Below are 20,216 nucleotides of genomic sequence, written 5' to 3' on the forward strand. Positions count from 1 at the left end.
GTCCTCAGCCTTGCTTCTCCTTCTTATTCTTCTATGTTTTCTTTTCCCAACTATTTTAAAGAGAAAAACATAAAAATTCAAAACAGTAATTAGGGGTTAAATATATATACATATATATGTACATAGTTTCTTTCAGCTCACACTAGTGAGAAAATTTGATGTTTATACATGGGTATCTGATTTATTTCACTTATGAGTATGGTCTCAAGTTGTATCCATTTGTCTGTAAAAGTGTCCAGTTTGCCTGTCTTTATCACTAATACTCCATCATATAAAAATATCACATCTTTTTTATCCATTCCTCAGTCTAAGGCCATTTAGGTTGTTTCCAAGATCTAGCTGTTACAAACTGTGCAGCTATAAACATGGGTGCACATATATTTCTGTGGTGTGATATTTTTAATTATTCTTGGAAGATACCCAGAAGGAGAATAGTTGGGTCAAATCGGACTCCAATCCTAGTATTTTGAGGAATCTCCACACTGGTTTCCACATTGGTTGCACCAGTCTACATTCCCACAAACAGTGGAGAAGATTTCTTTTTTCCCCACAGCCCATTCAGCGTTTGTTATTGGTTGATTTTTTTTTTTATCAGCCACGTGCTTGCAAGGCAGGCGCTTATGCCACTGAGCTAAATCCCCAGCCCCGATTGATTTCTTGATAATAGCCATTCTTTTTGGGGTCAGGTAAAATTTTAGTTTTTGAATTCTTTATATGTTCTCGATAGAATATTTGTACAGGTCTGGGGATTTAGCTCAGTGGCATAAGCACCTGCCTGGCAACTTTGATCCTTGGTACAGGAAAAAGAAAAAGAATGATTTATGCTGGTATTGTTTAGACAATTGAATGCAGAAGTCTTGTGCTTTGGGTGAATGATTTGGGGATGACATGTGCAATGTATGTACCAATGTTCCCCCCGATTGATGTGTTTTGGAATTTTGTTTTATTTTTTTCTCTTTGACATAAGATGGATAAAAAAAGAAAAGACTATGGAATGATATCCCATGCTCTTGGGTAGGAAGAACTAGTATTGTGAAAATGGCCATACTTTCAAGATGTTACACAGATTCAATACAATTTCTTTTCTTTTTTAAAATCCATTTTATTCAAACATAAACAGAAAAAAATAAGAAAGAAAAACTACAATAAAATTTCAAGGTACATCAATCAGAGTTTAACAATGGTACATACTGCATCAGTGCAGTTTCCATCAAAATTCCAATACCATATCTCAGAGCATTAGAGAAAATAATCCTAAAATTCATCTGGAGCCAGAAGAGACCTAGAATAGCAAAGGCAATCCTAGGCAACAGAAGCAAGATGGGGGCATCCCAATTGCTGACTTGAAATTATACTACAAAGCTACTGTAATAAAAACAGTATAGTATTAAAAAACAGATTAGAGATCAATGGAACAGATTAAAAGATGCAGAGACAACTCCAAATACACTGAACCACCTTATCTTTGGCAAAGGGTGGTTACATGCTTACTGGAAGAAAAAAAAAACTTCTTTAATGAATGATGCTAGAAAAACTGGCTCTGTACCATGCGGAAGATTAAAGTTGGGCCCATATCATTCATCATGCACTAAAGTAAATTCAGAATGAAACAAAGATCTAAATATTAAAACAGAAACATTAAATCTGCTGGAATATACAATATGTAAAACTCTTGAAAACATTGGTGTAGACAAAGACTTTATGAACAAAACACATGAGACTTTGGGCAAACAACCAAACACAATCCATCTCAGTCCTTATCCTTAGGATCTAGATGCAGGGGCTGTCTTCCACATATTGCAATGAACATTGCTCCCAATGCTGATTTATCACTTGGCACAAATCTAAATTCAGCAAGAGGTTCAACATCATAACCACTGTGTTTTTCTTCATCATCAAGAGATTTTTTTTCTTCCAATTTAAGATCCGCTATAATATGCAAATGCTCTTGTGGATAGGCCTACAGGTCCCTGAACACAGCATGTGAACTAATGATGGAGTATTTCAGTGAGAATTTTAATCCCGAATCATCTAACCAAGACAGGTGGCTCTCAGCAATGTAAAGACTGCCAGTGCTGAGGCCCTTCTATGCAGCACAGACTAGGTATCTAGCTGCTCCTCCCCAGGGCCCTACTCTAGCCTTGGTGGTAGAAATCTTTTGAGGCTGCTCATCACTTTTTAAATAGGTTAAAAATAGAGCCTTTAGGAAATTAGCTACAAACACTCCAGAACCTCATGTCAACAATGAAAAACGTGTACATCACTAACTTTGGAAGCTTGTGTTTCTCGGACACTTCTTTATTCAAGGGAAAACTTGACTAAAAGGTCAAAAACAAGCCAAAGAATCATACCTGTAATTCCAGCATTCAGAAGGCTGAAACTGGAAGAGCACTACAAGTTCAAGGCCCACCTGGGGCACAAAGTGCAAGGCCAGTCTGCACTGTATAGTGAAAGCCTGTCTCAAAAAGACACGCGCACACACACAGAGTCCAGATATGGTGGTACATGTTGTTGGATAGTTCCACCTAACCAGGAACCTAAGAGAAGTGGATTGCTTGAGGCAAGAGTTTGGGACCAGCCTAGACAACAGAGTAAGATCCCATCTCACAAATAATAATCATGAAATGTAAATAGAAAACTGGATAAGAAACAGTTTCTTATATTTGGACTTCTCCAAAATTTCCAGGTTTAATATTAATCAAAAATCTACAATGAACATTCACACAGTATTTGAGCATGTCATATTCCTTGAGCTGTGACTATTTACAAAGAGACAACACTACTGGCTAGAGGGTATCACTAGTTAATAGAAGTATTTAATGTGTATTTGAACAACTTAGCATGTGAAGATGCTACAAAAGCTGAAGTGATAAATCACATTTTTTATTTATACCTACAATTATCTTTCTAGAGTTTTACTTGCTAGATTTATACAAGAAAAAAAATTTTGGGGAAGACTATTCAGACATAATTACAAAGAAGAGAGAGTACCAGTGTCTTACAATAGATGTGTCTTTATTAGAAAAATTACAAAAAGTGGGTGTCAAAAAAAAAACCACACACAAAAAACAAAGAGTGGGGTGGGAACATAGCTCAGTGGCACAGCACTTGCCCGGCAAGTGTGAGGTCCTAAGTTCAATTCCCAGTACCCTCCCCACAAAATGTGGATGTCTCAGTAGCAGTATTTTATAGACATGACCCCAAGATATTCAGTGAGTCACTTATACTCCGGTAGGAGAGTGTGTAAGAGGATGTGTTAGCAGTGCTATTGCTGACTCCCAGTACTCATTGGGTGGCCCCAGTGATTGGTCCACATCAGTTATGCAGTGCCTTTCCCCAATTTCTCTTAACATAAGTGGGTTAGGAATTAACATGTCATTTAATACTGATAAATGAGAGGTCGGAGATTTCTGAAAAAGGCTTCTTCATTCCCAATAAGAAATAAAAGTATTCCCTCCTTCCTTCCAGGTAATGTTGTATCAGATACGATGTCTGGAATTTCTACTGTTCTGTGACCATGACAGAAATCCCAAGGGCAATAATGAAGGTATTAGAGAAATGAGATGGAAAAAACCTGGGTTCTTAACATACAGGAGTCACTAAATCAAGTACTCACATTACTACTAAACTTCCTAAGAGGTAAGATATTTATATACAAGGATATTTTTTGAGACAGGGTCTTGTCATGTAGCCCAAGGTGGCGTCAAACTCAGGGTGATCTTCCTGCCTAAGCCTCCCACACATTATAGTTGTGTGCCACCGCACCTGGCTATAAAGATGTTTTGACTTACCTTATGCTATATTCAGGTCAAAGTATGTTAAATAGAAAAGGCATTTTTAAAATTTATTTATTTATTTATTTATTTTTGAGATAGGATCTTGCTATGTAGTTCAGGCTGATCTTGAATTCATGATGTAGCCCAGGTTGGCCTGAAACTCAAAGCAAATCTCCTGCCTCAGACTCCCCAAGTGCTGTGGTTACAGGTGTGCATCACTATGCTTGGCAGAAATGGTATTTTATTAAGAGATATGTTGGTATATAAAGCGGTATGTTTCAGATGGACATGGTGACACATCTCTCTAATTTCAGCACTAGGGGGATTGAATCAGAAAGATAGTTTAAAGCCAGCATATGCTAGGCAAATGTTCTACTTATATCCCACCTCCAAACCCAGCTCTCCATTTATAAATAATACATACAGAATCATAAAGAAAATACTGGATGCTGATATACATTTCTGGTCTCTTGATTTATAAGTGGTCATCCCACCCTTTTTTTTTTCCCCCAAAACAAGGTCTAGCTATGTAGTCCAAATTGGCCTTCAATTTATAGTGATCTTCCTGCCTCGGCCTTCTAAGTGCTGGGATTACAGACATGGACCTCCACGTCCAATTTGTTTTGTTTTTTGAGATAAGGTCTTGCTATGTAGTTCAGGCTGCCCTTGAACTCACTATGTAGCCCAAATTGGCCTTGAACTTGGGGCAATTTTCCTGCCTCAACCTTCTGAATGTTGTAATTACAATGTGCATCACTATATCCAGTTGGTTGTTTTTCTTTCCCTTGTAATTTATACAGTTTGTGTCACTGAACTTTGAATTTTGCTGATTGCATTTCTGTCACATGGCTAAGCCTATTGGTAGTTATTCTCAGATTCTTTATCAAAATCATATTCAATTTTTGTTTTCAGGCAAGATACCAGTAAAAAGTGATAAATTCTTCCTTGAAGAATATCTATTGCCTCTTCCTTTTCTTTTTTTTTAACCTTAGCCATGGAGGATGATTGCCTACAGGTGTTAATTCAGTACATGTTATAAAATAGTGACAGTCTAATAATGTCAGTCTTTGTTTTTAGTACCTTCTGCTTGGTTATCTGGTGAATGCAGTTAGATTTAGAAAGTTCCTTTATTTACAGTTTGAAATTGAAAGGTTGGTTTACTAGTATTCTCTAAGATTTATTCTCAAATTAATTTTTTAAAAGAATCATGATGAGGCAGGTGTGGTGGCACATGCCTATAATCCCAGCACTTGGATGCTGAGGTAAGAGGATCACTGTAAATTTGAGGCCAGCTTGGACTACATAGTGAGATCCTGTCTCAAAAAGAAAACAAAGGCTGGGGATTTAGCTCAGTGGCATAAGTGCCTGCCTGGCAAGCATGAGGTTGTGAGTTTGATCCTTGGTACCAAAAAAAGGCAAAACAAAAAGGTAACACTATGAATTTGTAGAACATAGTTTATGTATCTCGATCTATGGTCATTATGATCCTTAGTAACAGTCAAATTTTCCATTGTTTTGTTTTGTTTTGAGGGACAGGGTCTTGCTACATAGCTCAGGCTGGCCTCAAAGTCACAGCCATACTCCTGCCTCAGTCTCCTAAGTGTTGGGTTAAAGATGTGTCACTGTGTCTGGCTAAATTTTTCACCTTCAGACAATGGGAGACTCTCCAAATAGGCCCTTTAATTCTTTCAACACTCTATAGTTTGCTGTGTTGGTATCTGCAGATGCGACAAGGTCATCTTGTACATTTCTTGCTTCAGATCTGTAATCAGTCATTTCTCCAATGAACCCTGGTGCATGTAAACAGTGAATGGTATTTAGAGGCCACAATCTGGGCCCTGAGAATCAGGTTTGTATATTTGATGTGTATGACTCACACTTGGAGTTTCTGTGTTTTCTTTCATAGTGGTTTCCAATTCATTCAGAATGAAACTTTTTCAGTGATTCATGGGGCCTTGTATATCTGTATTCTGTTTTCTCTTTTCTTACCATGCTTGTTCCCATCTCAAGGTCACTGCCACAGAAATGTCCTTTTTCCAGGTAAATACAGGCTTAATCACTAGTTCTATGAAGATCTTCTAGTAGAAACCTTCTAGTAGAAACCTATCCTGCCAGCTACATTTAAAATTACAATAGTGGGGCCAGTAATGTAGCTCAGTGTTAAGACTTGTGCTTATATGCATGAGACTCTGGATTCTATCCCTGGGATAAAACAAAACAAAACACAACAAAACAAATTTACTATCAACAGTAATTACATTTCCAAACTTACTTTCCATATTCGATAATCTATTTCTAGATCAGTTCTCATTTCCTACTTTATCATTTACTGTGTTGGTACATTTATCCTTTTCCTAAAATTTAAGCTCCATAGACACATGGATTTTTGCCTTCGCTTTAGTGCCTTGGACGATATCTACACATCAAAGCCTTTCAGTACATATTTGTTCAATAAAATAATACCAGCAGGGTGATTTTTCTATACTGGGGATTGAACACAAGGCTTTTGCACTGTACATTTCACATTGTACTATATTTTCATGCCTTTTCAAAAAATTTTGGAACAGATTACTCAGTTGCCCAAGCTGGGTTCAAACTTGTGCCTCCTTCCTCAGGCTCCCACAGTGCTGGGATTACAGGTATGTGCTACCACGCGGGGTCAACCTTAGTATATTTATGAATCATCACACTTGTGATGGACTAACTAATGGTCAATTTGTAACACCCAGCTGAACTGAATCAGCATGTTTCTGGGCACGGAAGGCTCACCTGGGGATTGTTGCCAACTGTGTAAAAGAAGAACTAGATGAGATTGTGAGTTCAATCCCGGTAGTATGCCCCCCCTCAGTGCAAAAAAGAGAACAGAAGGAGGAGGAGGATGGAAAGGAGGAGGAGGAGGAGAGGAAGATGGTATGTTGTTGATTCTCCTGGAGAAGTTTGTCATGTTGGTTTTCCTGATACTAACTCAGCTGTTCTCATATTGGAGGAGCTCAGGTCCTTGCTATTGCTAAGGATGGCTGCAGTTCGCTTTGGGGGAGCCCTGGTCCTTACCTTGAGCATCACTTCTTGACTCCAGTACAGATCCCTCAGCCTGCTAACACAGATCTTTCACCCTGCTGGTGCAGACTTTCTAGCTTCCACCACTGACCTTTGAGTCTTCCCAGAGAAAATTGTTGATATACACTCACATGAGACATTGTCACGGGTTCTAGGTCTTCAGTTGGACTTATGCAGGACATTGCTATGGGACTCAGGCCCTCATTACTACACACATCTTACTTATTAGTACAACTCAAACAGGTCAAATTTAAAGCAAACAAGGCTAGGTGTGTGGGGAACCACTCAGACTGCTTCAAAGTTCAAGGGCATCTGAGGACACCTGAGGATATGACCATGCTTGTCTAGGGTAGGCACACAGTGGGATACAGTTATGTAACCATAACTTAGCACGGGTAAACAATCATGTGCTAGCTATGGCACTATGTAAGAATGTAAACGTGAGATAACAACCTATATAAGAATTATACAGTAAAGATACAGGTGGCCCTCTTGCTCTCTTGTGCTCTGGCTTTCTGTTCTGCTCCACGCTGTCTGCTGTTGTTGCTGATGTCTTGTACATGTGCATTCTTTCATCTTGGAACCTCACCTGTGAAAATCTCCCTTGGGCCTCCTGAGTGGGCTGACAGTGTGGTGCTATTTTGGGGCCCACAAATTCACAATGGCTAATTTTGCATACTTCCCTATGGGCTTAGTAACACCCATCTGAGATTTCCCATTGACTCTTCTAAGCGTAAGATCATCTACACCCTCGTGGGCATATATCACAGGATTACACTCCAAGACAAAATCCTTCTTGGCATAGGATCATCTATGCCTTCTTGAGTCATCCCAGGATTTACTCCAGGACAAGGTCCTGCTTAGCATTTCATCATCTATGCCATCTTGAGTCTGAGTCTTCTGCAGAATTGCATTCTTTCGTTTGCCCCACCTATCACCATATATACTTAATAAATAGTGACTGTTTCGGAGTGTCAGTGGAGGACCCATCGAGATACATTGACTTCCCAGCCATTCATGTATTACTAAACTTGTCTGTTTTTTATTTTTCTTGCCATCCCTTCAGACAGACAATCAGTACTCTTAGCAGGATTCCTGATAGCGGTACACACCTGTAATCCTCGCCCTTAAGAGGTTGAGGCAGAAGTTTACAGTCAGCTTGTACTATACAGACCTGCCTCAAAAAAAAAAAAAAAAAGCAAAAACAATTCTTCAAGGATGTGAACTATATTCAGATATGCATAGACAAAGTTCTTTTTTATTTATATTTGAGATAGTCTCACTATGTAGTTCAGGCTGGTTTTGAATTCACTATGTAGCCCAGACTGTGCTTGAACTTGTAACAACTCTACTGCCTCAGCCTCCTAAACGCTGGGATTTCAGGTATGCACCACCACACTCTGACTAAAATCCATGAATTTCAAAATAGTCCTGCCATTTCTAGAGATATGTTCATATTCAGCAATGTTTGTACATTCATTTTTTTAAAAAACTTTTATCGGTACTGGGGATCGAACTCACGACCGCCTGCTTGCAAGGCAGGTGTTTATGCCACTGAGCTAAATCCCCAGCCCCTGTACATTCATTTTTGAAAAAGAAATGTGATTATAGATGATATGATCTCATTATTAAAATATCGGTAATAAAAATACAGGCCAAATAGCTTTAGGCAATTTTCTTTTTAGACACAGTCTCTTCATGTATTAGTCAAGGCTGCCTCGAACTCACTGTTACCTAGGCTGGCTGTGAACGTAGAGTGATCCCATGCCTCAGCCTACACAGGGCTGGGGTGACAGTTGTGCATCCTCACATCTGGCTAGGAAACTATTTTCATATGAGTATGGTTTGGGCCAGGCCTCGGGGTGCACACCTGTAATCCTAGTGCTACAGAAGCAGAGGCAGCAGAATCACCTTGAGTCTGAGGCAAGCTTAGGCTACAAAGTGAGTTCAAGGCCAGCCTGAACTGGATAGTGAAACCTTGCCTCAAAGACAAATAAATCAGTCAATTAATTAACTAAAACTATAGTTCATAAAACTATAGTTCTGGATTGTTGTTAATACTTGATCACCTTATATCAGTGAATATAGGCATTAAACACACTAAAGTCCTGTGGGGCAGTAGTAAGTTGTAGTCTCTGGGGTATATTTTAATTTCATCACTGATAAAAGACTTTTATCTTACATTTTGTTTTTTGTGAGGGGATAGGGTCTCATTGTGTAGTCCAGTCTAGTCTTGAATGCATCATGTATCCCAGCCTGGTCTCAAACTCACGGCAATCTGGTTTTTTTTTTGTACCAGGAACTGAACTCAGGACAATGCACTTGCTTAGGCAGGTGCTGCTCTGTTGAGCTGTATCCCCAGCCCTACTCCTGGCAATCTTGCTGCCTCAGCTTCCTAGTGCTACGATTACAGGCATGTGCCATCACACTCGGCTTATATTACACTTCTTTTTGAAATACTTTAACGTGAATTTGGTTGGGGCGTATAAACATTTAGTCCATTATGGCTTGTAATTTTTCAGATTTTTAAAATATCTCTTTTGGAGATTTTAAACATCATCACTGCTCACTCCACATATTGCATTTCATTCAATTAGACAAATAGTGGATGTCATGGTGTCCTAGGCACTGAATTTATAAAGGGCACAGTCTCTGGTTTCTAAAAACTTACGTGTTAGTTCAGAGAGAGATGAACAAATCATCCAATGCGATATTCTGTGGGATCATTCTGTATAGTAATTGGAGAGAACCTCCTTTTACCTTGTGTGAATCAGCACCCTCATGTGGCACATCTGATCTTTGTTATTACCTGGACCAGTTTGCCAATCTACCCTATCTTCCGGGCAGCCTGGATCACAAGGTTAGTAATTCTAGCTGGGTATGGCGGTGGTCATTTGTAATCCCAGCACTCAGGAGGCTGAGGCAAGAGGATCACTATGAGTTCAAGGCCCAGCTGAGCTACACAGTGAGTTCAAGACCCAGCGTGAACTACATAGGGAGACCTTGCCTAAAAAACATACAAACAAACAACAACAAGAAGAACCAACACACAAGGCTAATAATTCTAATACTTGTACCTGTACTTCGGTACTCTTCAGTATTGTTGGGATATTCCTTCTGGGCAGTTTATCCCTAATTTTCGATGAATTCAGTTATTTGTTTTCTGCTCCCAGAAAGGTAAGTTCAGCAGAATAGTGAAGAAATACACTGATTAATTTTTTTGAGACAAATTTATTTAATGCTGCACAGGCACTGAAAATAATCCAATCCTTATAAAAATGTCAGGCCTTTCCATCCTGGAAAGTTTTTATGGGGTTGCAAAGGGGAGTACAGAAGTAGAGTACTTGGCTGCCTTTGATTGGTTCCTACTATATGCATCATAGTGACCACCTATACATCACAGTGTCCAGCCATTTCTAAGAAATACACGCTGATTAATTTTATTAGTTTTCAGCTTCTTTAGGCATGTTAGCATTGATACACAAACATGTAACTTATGTTCAACTCCATTTTCTCCACAATGCCTGACAAAAAAATTATTACACTTCCTAAAGTCTTATCTCATTCTTACCTGAAGATCATTATGTTACTTTGTGTGTTGGTTAGTTTTCTCTTATTGCTGAGACAAAATACCTGACACCCAGTTAAGGAAGGAAAGGTTTACTTAGCTCACAGTTTGTGGATATTTCAGTTTGTAATCAGCTGGATCCCAGGCAGGGTGGTGTGGCAGAGGGACACTGTTCATGCAGTGGAAGACAGAAAAAGCAACAAGAGCAAAAGTGGAAGAGCCTGGAGAGAAGTCTCTTATATGGTATGTACGCCACACCCTAAAGTGGTATAGCACTCACACCTATAATCCTAACACTGGACCAAGAGTTAATCAGAAACTCTAGCATCCTGCCCCCATGACTGCTCAAGGCTTTGGAGGGAATCTAGATACAAACCATAACACTGCAGAGTTGTCATTAGACATTAATTCCTTCAATTTTCAGGCTGTGCTTTAATTTTCAAGGCATTTTTCTGAGCCCATGAATTTGAGGCCAGCTTAGGAAGCACAGTAAGACTCTTTAAAAAAAATTCATGGGTTTAAAGAAACTATGTTGATAAACTTTAGATTCTGTAACTGCTTACTAAATATCTCAATTTGGACATCACATTCCATCTTATGCTCCAAATAAGGCCCTGTAAGAGGACATTTTTGGACATATATAGTCATCTTCATTGTAGTAGTAGTTTCATGGGTATACACGTGTAGAAAAACTTATGAAACCACACATGTTATTCTTTTGGCGTTTTTGAGACAGAGTCTCACTGTATAGTTCAGCCTGACCTGAACTCACACCGGTCCTCCTGCTTTGGGCTTTAGAGTGCTAGAATCATATATAATCATCTTAGCTACTTCCCTTGTTGCTGGGACAAAATACCTAACACCCAAAATTTCAAGGGAGGATATGTTTATTTTGGTCAATGTTCAGTCCATTGGGTTGGCTCCAAGGCAGGATGATCTGGCTGAGGAGCGTGGTGGTGAGTTACTCACAATAAATCTGGTAAGGAAACAGACAGTCAAGGGTGGAGTCGGGCAGACAGATCCTTCCAAGACATGCCCCCAGTGACCCATCACTCCAACCAGGCTCTACTTGTCAACCTCGTATTTTGCCACAAGCTCAGAAATGGACAGATTTACCAATGAGTATAATGTTTCCATGAGTCAATCATTTCCCCAAAGCCCCACCTACGAGCGCATCAGGTTTTAGTGGCCATCAACACATAAGCTACAACAATTTAATGTATGTGAATTATATTTAATAAAGTTAGGAGGCAAAGACAAATCTAAAGTTTTCTGACCTGAGTAAAGTAGTAATATATTGTAGTTACAGCTGTTTTTTTAGCATGTATTTTCTGTGGGGTGTGGTGGATCACGCCTGTAATCCCAGCACTCAGGAGGCTGAGGCAGGGGCTTGTTGCGAGTTCGAGACCAGCCTAGGCTACAAAGGGAGCTTTTCATTTCAATACCTAGAAATTGTACATATTTATGAGGATATGTGTGACATTCTGATACAAATATACAATGTGTAACAATTAAATCAGGGTAATTGGTTGGATTGTCCTATACTTGGTTTTAGATTTTATGAAATAAAATATTTACTTGTTTTTGAGACAGAGTCTCACCATATAGTTCAGGCTGGCCTCAAGCATGCAGTGATCCTCCTGCCTTAGTCTTTCCAAGTGCTGGGACCTGACTTTAAGTACTTACTTTCTACTGTGACTCTGAACTCAGCTACATGACATTTTGAGACTTCAGCAGTGTTCTAATGGTGAGGGGAAGAGGTGATGAAGTCAGGACTTGTGAGAACGAGAATTCTTATATTGAGAGTATCCTCTTCAGGTTCAAGGTGGACTGTGAAACTTTATGACAAACTCATAACTTAACCCGATCCCAGCATGCATCCAAATATATTGGACCAGTGACACTGAGCAAGAACTGAGATAGTGGAAATAGTTTAAAGCAGTAGTGGGGAGCCTATGGCATGCATATTGTTTTTCCTTTAAGACAAAGAATGTTGGGGCTGGGGATTTAGCTCAACAGGCATAAGCGCCTGCCTTGCAAGTAGGCAGTCGTGAGTTTGATCCCCAGTACCGATAAAAAGGAAAACAAAAGATGTTAATGCATGGGTTTTTTTGTTTTGTCTTTTTTTGAGATAGGGTCTTGCTATGTAGTTCAGGCTGGCCTTGATCTCACTATATAGCCGAGGCTGGCTTTAAACTTGCTGTGATCCCCTGCCTTAGCCTCTGAGAGCTGGGGTTACAGGTGTTGCATCACCAACCCCAGCTGTTTTTTCATAAACTAAAACGTCATTATTCAGGTTTAACTGCAGTGCTGTCACTTTGTGACAAGTAAATGAATTTAGGATTGTAGTTTGGGTACTCATCTCTAATAAAATGTTTGCCATTGCTGGTTTAAAGTATTACATTTGTCAGTGGTTTTTTTTTTTTTTTTTTTTTTTCACTTGTCAGTACTGTTCAGAGACAGAAACAAAGATGCAAAGGAGGAAAGATGGAAAGGAAGATTAACTTCTAGGAAAGAGACTGGAAAAAGATAAGCAGCCTATGTTAGCAGACAGATTCAAATAAGTACTAATCTTTTTTGAGGGGGGACCAGGGATCGAACTCACAACCTTGTGCTTGCCAGTCAGGTGCTTATGCCACTGAGCTAAATCCCCAGCCTTTTAATCTTTTAAAGTTTTTTGGTACAGGGGTTTGAACTCATGACCAAGTGCTTGCAAGGCAGGCACTTATGCTGTTGAACTAAATCTCCAGACCATAAAGACTAATCTTGCCTGGGAAACTGATGAAAAAGCCATTAGAATCACAAAACGTTCTTGCATACACACTGGACAAGCAAGAAAGATTATGAGGAGTGTTAATCAGCTCAGAGACACTGGGAAGCAAAGAGACACTAGGAAACAAAGTACAGTGAATTCTGGAATTTTGGCAGGAAAACTAATTTTAGAAAGCACTAAATTGTATGTTTTTTTTTTTTTTTACTAAATTGTATGTTTGAGCCTACTATATTTTATCTGGAAGTCTGGTGTAGAGGAAAAACAACGTCTATGACTACAGTTACTAAAACCACACACAATTCTAAAACCAGTCTGAACCAAGTATATCTATTATACAGTAGTCAAGTTTCTGTAGGACTTTCAGGCTTTTGAGTTTAGTGAGTTGTCCACTGAAGTTTCAGATATGTACTGGAGGGTAAATTCCTTATTAAGTTAACAAGGCCTCTGATCTTAGCTGGTACAGGCCATTTCTGTAACAAAAGGTTTCAACCAGTCAATACTTGTAAATTAGAAGACAAGCAGAGTCTAATAACTTCTTGAGCTTGCTCAAAAACTGCCATCCAAGTATTTATTAAAAGGTTTACATTAGTAGTTTAATTATAAAATGTTGAGTTTTCTAGTTTTTTCCTTAGTCCAGGCTGGCCTCCAACTACTGGTGATCCTCCTGCCTCAGCTGTCCGAGTAGTGGGATTACGAGCATGCACCACATCCAGCATAGTTTTATTTTAGTGGATTTGATTATCATTACTAATTCCAGAATATATCCTGTAGTCATTGAAAAATAATTTCTGATGGCTTTCTACTGAATAACGTTGTTTTACATAATTGTGATTACAAGAATAGCCTTTTACAAAATTTCTAACTACCTTATTCATAACTTAATAAGGGAAACTTTGCCCAGGTTGGTCCTGAACGTTTCAGCCTTGTCTTTTATCTGGGTTCCCCCTATTTGTAACCAAACCTTGCTAATTTATCACTCTCAAGTTCTAGATCATAATATGATTGCTCATTCTTATGACTAATGTCATCTACTCATCTGAGTTGGTTTTAACTCAAATCTGTTTAATCCTCTCTGGAAGTTTTTGTTTTGTATTTTTTGTTTTATATATTTTTTTTTTTTGGCATCTGTACAAAATGGTGGAAGCGTTTATCTCTGACCTTCCTGACAATCTAGTACAGTGTTAATGCATAAAAAGAACAGTAATATATTTAGATTGTATCAACTTAGTAAATGTGACATATTAAAAGATCTACCAGGAGACAAAGGAATGAAAACAGAAGGAATTGCAGAGGTCAGGGGACTCCAAAGCAAACTATTTCACAACCCAGGCTTGTTTTTGTTTGCCAGCTTTGACAAAAGGGTAATGGCATTTTTCTTCTCTAAGTTTTGTGTCTATCATTTACTGTACAATATAAAATGTCTAGCTTTGCTCTAGGAACCTTGAGATGTACCACTGAATAAAACAGACCTTGATCTTTGAATTCTTTTTTGATTCTTTTTTGGAGACAGACCCTTTCTCTATAGGTCAGGCTGGTCTTGAACTCCTGGTGATTCTCCTGCTCCAGCTGGAATCACAGGGATGTGCTATTACACTATGATTTTTTTTTTTTTTTAAAGCAGGGCTCACTATGCACAGCAGAAGGGCCTTGAATTCACTTATGTAGATCAGGCTCGCCTCAAACTCAGCCTCCTAAGTGCTGGGATTACAGGCATGCACCAGCATACCTTGCAATAAATTCTAATATTTAAAACAGGCATAGTGGTGGTTATTTATCTGCAATCCCAGCACTTGAGAGGTTGAAGCAGAAATGCTGCAAGTTAGAGACAAGCCTGGACTACACAGTGAGCTCAAGGCCAGCCTGAACTATAGTGAGGCCTTACAAATCATAAGCTTAATTTGTTAAAATTTTGAGACATGTTCTCATTATGCACTGCAGACTGCCCTTGAACTCTTGCCCAAAAGCTAGTATTACAGGTGTGCTACCATGCCTACCATTCATTTTTGAAAACAGCTGGCTTAGCACAGGCTGATTTCTGACATGGAATCAAGCAACCCTCTTGCTAGACTCTGACAAGGCAGTTTACACTTCCAATTTTGACTCGGGGGCTGAAAGTTTCCCTCATTTTTGAGCCAGTCTCACCTCCCATGTTCCCTTGTTCTATTTCGAGTTTTAAGATAACTATTTACAGGTTAGTCAAACCATGGCTTGAGGGCTACATGTGGCTCTAGACAGTTAATAATGCAGCCTCTTAACATCACAAATTTTTAAGAGGTGATTTTTAGACACAAGTATGTTCCAACATGGATGTCACAGGCAACTGCAGACTGTGTAAGAGGGAATAGTGTAGTGCCAACCACCACCACTGCTCATCAAATTAAATGTAGTGGGTACCAGATGTGTGTGCTTGTGACATAAGTGTGATTACCAACAATAGTTCAACCTCCATTACTCAATGTAGTCTAGGCAAGTAGAAAGTTTGGACACCCATGCTTTAATCATTCATTTCAAGTGCTGAGATTACAGGTGTGTCCCATCATGGCTAATTTAATCCACTGGTCCATTTAAAAAAAACCCACACTTGTAAATAACTTGTTTCCTGGAAAGTAACCCTCTAAGAAAGCACCACCCAATTTGGGAATCCACTTACCTAGCTGGCTATTCTCAAAATTCTCCTCAGTTTAAGATACCCCAAGCTTAAGACTTAAAACTTGTTTTTATCATTATGTAAGGCCACCAATGAATTATTAGTGTATATGCTAGGACTTGAAACCAGGGATCTTTGCACATGCTGGGCCAAGTATTCTGCCCATTTTACTCCTGAATGACCATAAATGAATCAAAGCTAAGTGTAGTTGCTTCAAGGCTGAGGCACAAAGACTGTTGTTACCATCAGGCAAAAGAGAAACAAAGGTCATCCAAATTAGGGAAAAGAAAAAAAAACAAAACAAAACAAAACAAAAAAACGCAGCTAGCCATGCAGTCCTAGCACTCAGGAGACAACAGCAGCAAAAACTTGAGCTAAGTTTAGGCAATGTCACATTTAAAGTTCCTCAAAATAATGGGATGGGGGTGGTTTACAGGAAGGCCCTGGCTTTCTTAGGCCACCAAGCACAAAAGGTAAATTGAAAGCTGGGTGTAACACTTCCCATCTTTAAGTACCAAGGGTCTGGAAGTTGAAGTCAGCATTAAAAATAGACTACATTAGACCTAAGAAACTAGATCAGAGGCACCAAGTGCCTGTGTGGCAAGCACAAGGCTGTGAGTTCCACTAAAAAAAAAAAAAAGAGAAAAAAAAAAAAAAAGACAAAATGGGCTGAACCACTCATGAGCTATTTTCTCCGGACAGCTAATAAGTGCATCAAAAATTCCTCATCAATAATCGCCAAAGAAATGCAAATCAAAATAGCACTTTAATTAGAAGGGACATTACCAAAAAGACAAACGCCATTTTGGCAGTGGTGTGAAGAAATCTCAGATGCTGTTGGGGGCCTTCCAAAATTTAACAGAACCCAACAATTGGATTTGGATAGAAAATAAATGAGCATGTCTGCTTGTAGCAGTATTCACAGGAGCCAAAATCAGAACCAACGTAGGTAGAAATCCAATGGGTGAATGGACCAAGGTAAAAGAATATTCAGAATGAAAGTTCTTGCCACTTGTAACATGGATGGAAACTTAAGACCTCATGTTGAATGAAACTCTAGGCAAAGGTATGGCATAGGTGAGTGATGGCACATGCCTGTTATTCTAGCACTTTGGAGACTGGCAGTTCAACAGCCTGAACTACATAGCCAGACTGCCTCAAAAACAGAATATAAAAGAAGTATGGTGCTGTCTCACAAAGCTGGAACGGGGGGGCCTAGAACCTGCATTTCTCATACGCGGTAGGTGTTGGGATGAGGCTGATCAATGGGCACTAAAACGGGGGCAAGGAATTATAGCATATATTATCAAGGAGCTAACAGTTCAGGAAATTCTTTGATGAACACTTTAGTGCATACATTTAAACAAGACAGGACACCAAAGTTATTCATAGAAATTTCATATATTAAATCCACATATGATTTATCTAATAAGAAACTTTGTTGTGCTGTACTTTTGATCTTCCATTCCTTTCACAGCATCTTTTATATCAGGGCTCAACATTCCAGGAGTAGGGTAGTCACTCAGTGACCACCTGGGATAGCTTTACAAAAATGCCACATACCATGATTTGGTAAAAAATTTCAGGTTTAACTGGAACACTTGAATCCAAACAGATGATTAAAGGCTTGTTAGCTAATCCTACACTGAGAAATTCTGACAGAAGAATGAAGTCCAGCCTCAGTCTTGGTAATTGAGATGTAATCTTTCTTAAAGGCCGGCCAGCTAAGAGCCAAGAACCTCCATTTAAAGAAGCCCATGCTATTTTGTGGTCTACCACTGAACTATTTGCCTAGCATATAAAAAGCCAATCTCCAATACCAAAAGAAGGAAAATCAGTAGACACTCAACTTTTATTCATGCTTTCCTGATTGTTCACACCAGCTTTTCATGCAACAGAGAAACTTATGGCATTAACCCTAGAAAAGGAAAAACACAAAAATTATAACTGTTTGTTACAATTCAACAGTACTTGAAAATATAACTAGTCCTTATAATGGTCAATCTCAGAAGCCAGATCCGTAAATGTTTTTTCAACAGAAATTCAGGTTCGGGATAGGATCATCATAGATATGACCAAAAACACAATATGTGCGAATTATGCCCTCTCCCCTCATCTCCACTCACAGAAATCAATCCACATTCGGCAGTTTCCTGCAAGCCAGCCTCTGGACACATTGTAACACTCACTACAGCCTGAAAAAGATCAAGCATTTTGAGTTGTTACGAACAGAACCATCATAAAAATCTAAGTTTATTATTTAATTTATAAATCTTGGTCTTATCTCAGAAGCCGAATCCGTGCATGTTTTTCTTCAGGTAATCAGCTTCGGGATAGGTTTCATCACTGATTAGACCAAATTTTCAGGATAGGTTTCATCACTGACTAGACTTACACCCTTGGTTCCATTACTAGCATGGGAAACGCCATCACAAGTTTTACATTAGAAATAAGTTCTAAGCCACATAACTTACTTAAAATGAAACAGCTGGCCAGTAACATGTACAGCTTCACTGTTGTGTATCAACACCCAAGACACTGTTCAACGACAAAAATTTCATGTAGTCTACATTCAAATACGGAACCACATGCTTAATCATTAACACTAGGTCCAGTACACACCTGTGGTCACTGTCAAGTTTTGTGCACGTATTTTTTCACTGACGATTCTGGCAGATCCTTTGGAATTTTCTCATGCAACTATTAAAAAAAGAAAAGCGAATTTCAAATGATGCACATTTTTCATTCTCGTAACGAAGCTTACCCTTTTAGTTTGAAAAACTTAGTTTTTACCTTGGCATTTGTACGTAAACTTTTCTCTGCATCTCTGCAAAACGGCGACATTGCTCCTGCAAGGATGCGCTGTTTGAAATTAAACATTACAGAACTCAGTGTTTGTTTTCAGCACTAGCCCTTCCCATTCGTTAATCCGAATTGTACACAACGTCGTCAAGGAACCAAATAGCTTCGAATACGACATAAAGTCAGGATTATTCCTGCTGAAACAACCTGGCGACATGAAAATATTGTCTGTGTTAGCAAATGCTTGTTGCTTTCTTTTTTGTATCGGAAATCGAACTCACAACCTCGAGCTTGTCCGGCAGGCTCTTCTATCGCTGAGCCAAAAGTCCGCTCCATGCTTGTTGCTTTTCAACTAACCTCCCACGCCAAATCCCTAAGCGTAGCTTTCCCGCTGGCAGTTACTCAGCGCTGCCGGCAGCGCACGGCCCAACCTCCCCAGCCTCAGCTCCACACGTGTCTGCCCGCTGTAAGCAACTTCTCAACAACACCCTGGGCTCAAAACCGACATCAGAGCACTGAGGTCCAAACTTTTTCCTGCGCCACCATTTCCCGCTTAGACACCAGGCCCACAAAACCCACTCACGTAGAACTGACGTACCCGTTAGCAGTTCCCGGCGTAAAAGAACGATACCTGCTCCCTGCAGCTCCCTATATAGCCTCTTCTGAGTCAGAGCGAGGCCGCCCCGCCCTCTCCCCCTTATTGGAAGTGCGAGAGGATGGGGGCGTGACCTTTCCTTGCCGTGAACGAGCGGAAGCGCATGCGGCGTCTCTTTTCTTCAGGGGCTGTCCCGGGGCGTGGTGCGCGCACCGCTCCCCCGACGCGTGCCCGTCCATCACCGTAGCGCGCGCCCGCAGGCGCGCTGCGCCGTGTTGCTTGTCTGGCAGGCGAGCCGGCCCTACGTGGCGTGGGAGTGGCGCCAGAATTCAAACAGCCGCGGTTGTGGGCGAGGCCGCCGCTTGCACCGCGTCAAATCCGCGCAGGGCTGACGGAAACCGGGAGTGTGCTTGAGTTCTACCGCGTGAGGCAGCTTCAATTTAGTGCCGAGCCGAGAGGGCGCCGCACAACCTAGTGGTGGCCGTTGGAGGAACTGGAGCACAGTGGCCGCCGCGCGATCAGAGAGGGAGACTGGCGGGCAGACATGCTGGTGTGAAAGAACTGGGAGAGTGTGGGTGCCTCCAGCAGACGCCAGCCGCTTTCCTGTGCCGGGCGCTGCCTTCGCTGAATAACCAGCCCGTAGAAGCCTTCCGCGGACAGCAAGCCCGAGAAAATAAATACTGATTTTCCCTGTACGGAAGGAAACTACAGTTCATAGCCACGTGATTTGTCGAAGTTCACACAGCTGAAATACTAGGCTATTTTTAAATTTTTTTTTTGTAGGAATGAGGTATACTGAGCGCAATAGAAATGTTAAATTAAGAAGTATCCCTTAATATTTCATCCAGATAACAAAGTTAAAAAGCAATGCATTCAATAAACTACCATACACAAGTGAAAATATTTATGTGCGCATATGAGATTTGACCATTTAAGCAAGAGGGTTACTGGTTCAGGGCCAGTTGGTGCAACATATCGAGACTGTTCAAAAAACAGAA

The 20,216-nt window shown here is 40.1% G+C and overlaps 1 long non-coding RNA gene and 2 other non-coding genes across 5 annotated transcripts; all 3 read right to left on the bottom strand.

The window, feature by feature from the left end:
- Positions 1 to 3,834: 3,834 nt before the first annotated feature.
- On the bottom strand, positions 3,835 to 19,377 carry LOC101787860 (uncharacterized). Of its 3 annotated transcripts, none has more exons than XR_010041996.1 (7): positions 19,222 to 19,377; positions 18,615 to 18,683; positions 18,444 to 18,521; positions 18,296 to 18,359; positions 17,948 to 18,016; positions 10,405 to 17,739; positions 3,835 to 8,007 (listed from the first exon to the last, which is right to left on the bottom strand). It is a non-coding gene; the product is annotated as an uncharacterized LOC101787860 (long non-coding RNA). The 3 variants fall into 3 exon arrangements; XR_216387.4 differs by having other exon boundaries at positions 3,835 to 11,377; positions 12,088 to 17,739; positions 19,222 to 19,373; XR_001202392.3 differs by lacking the exons at positions 3,835 to 8,007; positions 18,296 to 18,359 and having other exon boundaries at positions 17,656 to 17,739; positions 19,222 to 19,327.
- Positions 17,824 to 17,893, bottom strand: LOC111758360 (small nucleolar RNA SNORD50). The gene has a single exon (XR_002792546.1). It is a non-coding gene; the product is annotated as a small nucleolar RNA SNORD50 (small nucleolar RNA).
- Positions 18,104 to 18,173, bottom strand: LOC111758361 (small nucleolar RNA SNORD50). Its single transcript, XR_002792547.1, has one exon. It is a non-coding gene; the product is annotated as a small nucleolar RNA SNORD50 (small nucleolar RNA).
- Positions 19,378 to 20,216: the final 839 nt, after the last annotated feature.

This window comes from Cavia porcellus, unplaced genomic scaffold (genome assembly GCF_034190915.1).
Source record: "Cavia porcellus strain 051 isolate PalLab524CR breed Dunkin Hartley unplaced genomic scaffold, mCavPor4.1 scaffold_22, whole genome shotgun sequence".
NCBI classification, from domain to species: Eukaryota; Metazoa; Chordata; class Mammalia; order Rodentia; family Caviidae; genus Cavia; species Cavia porcellus.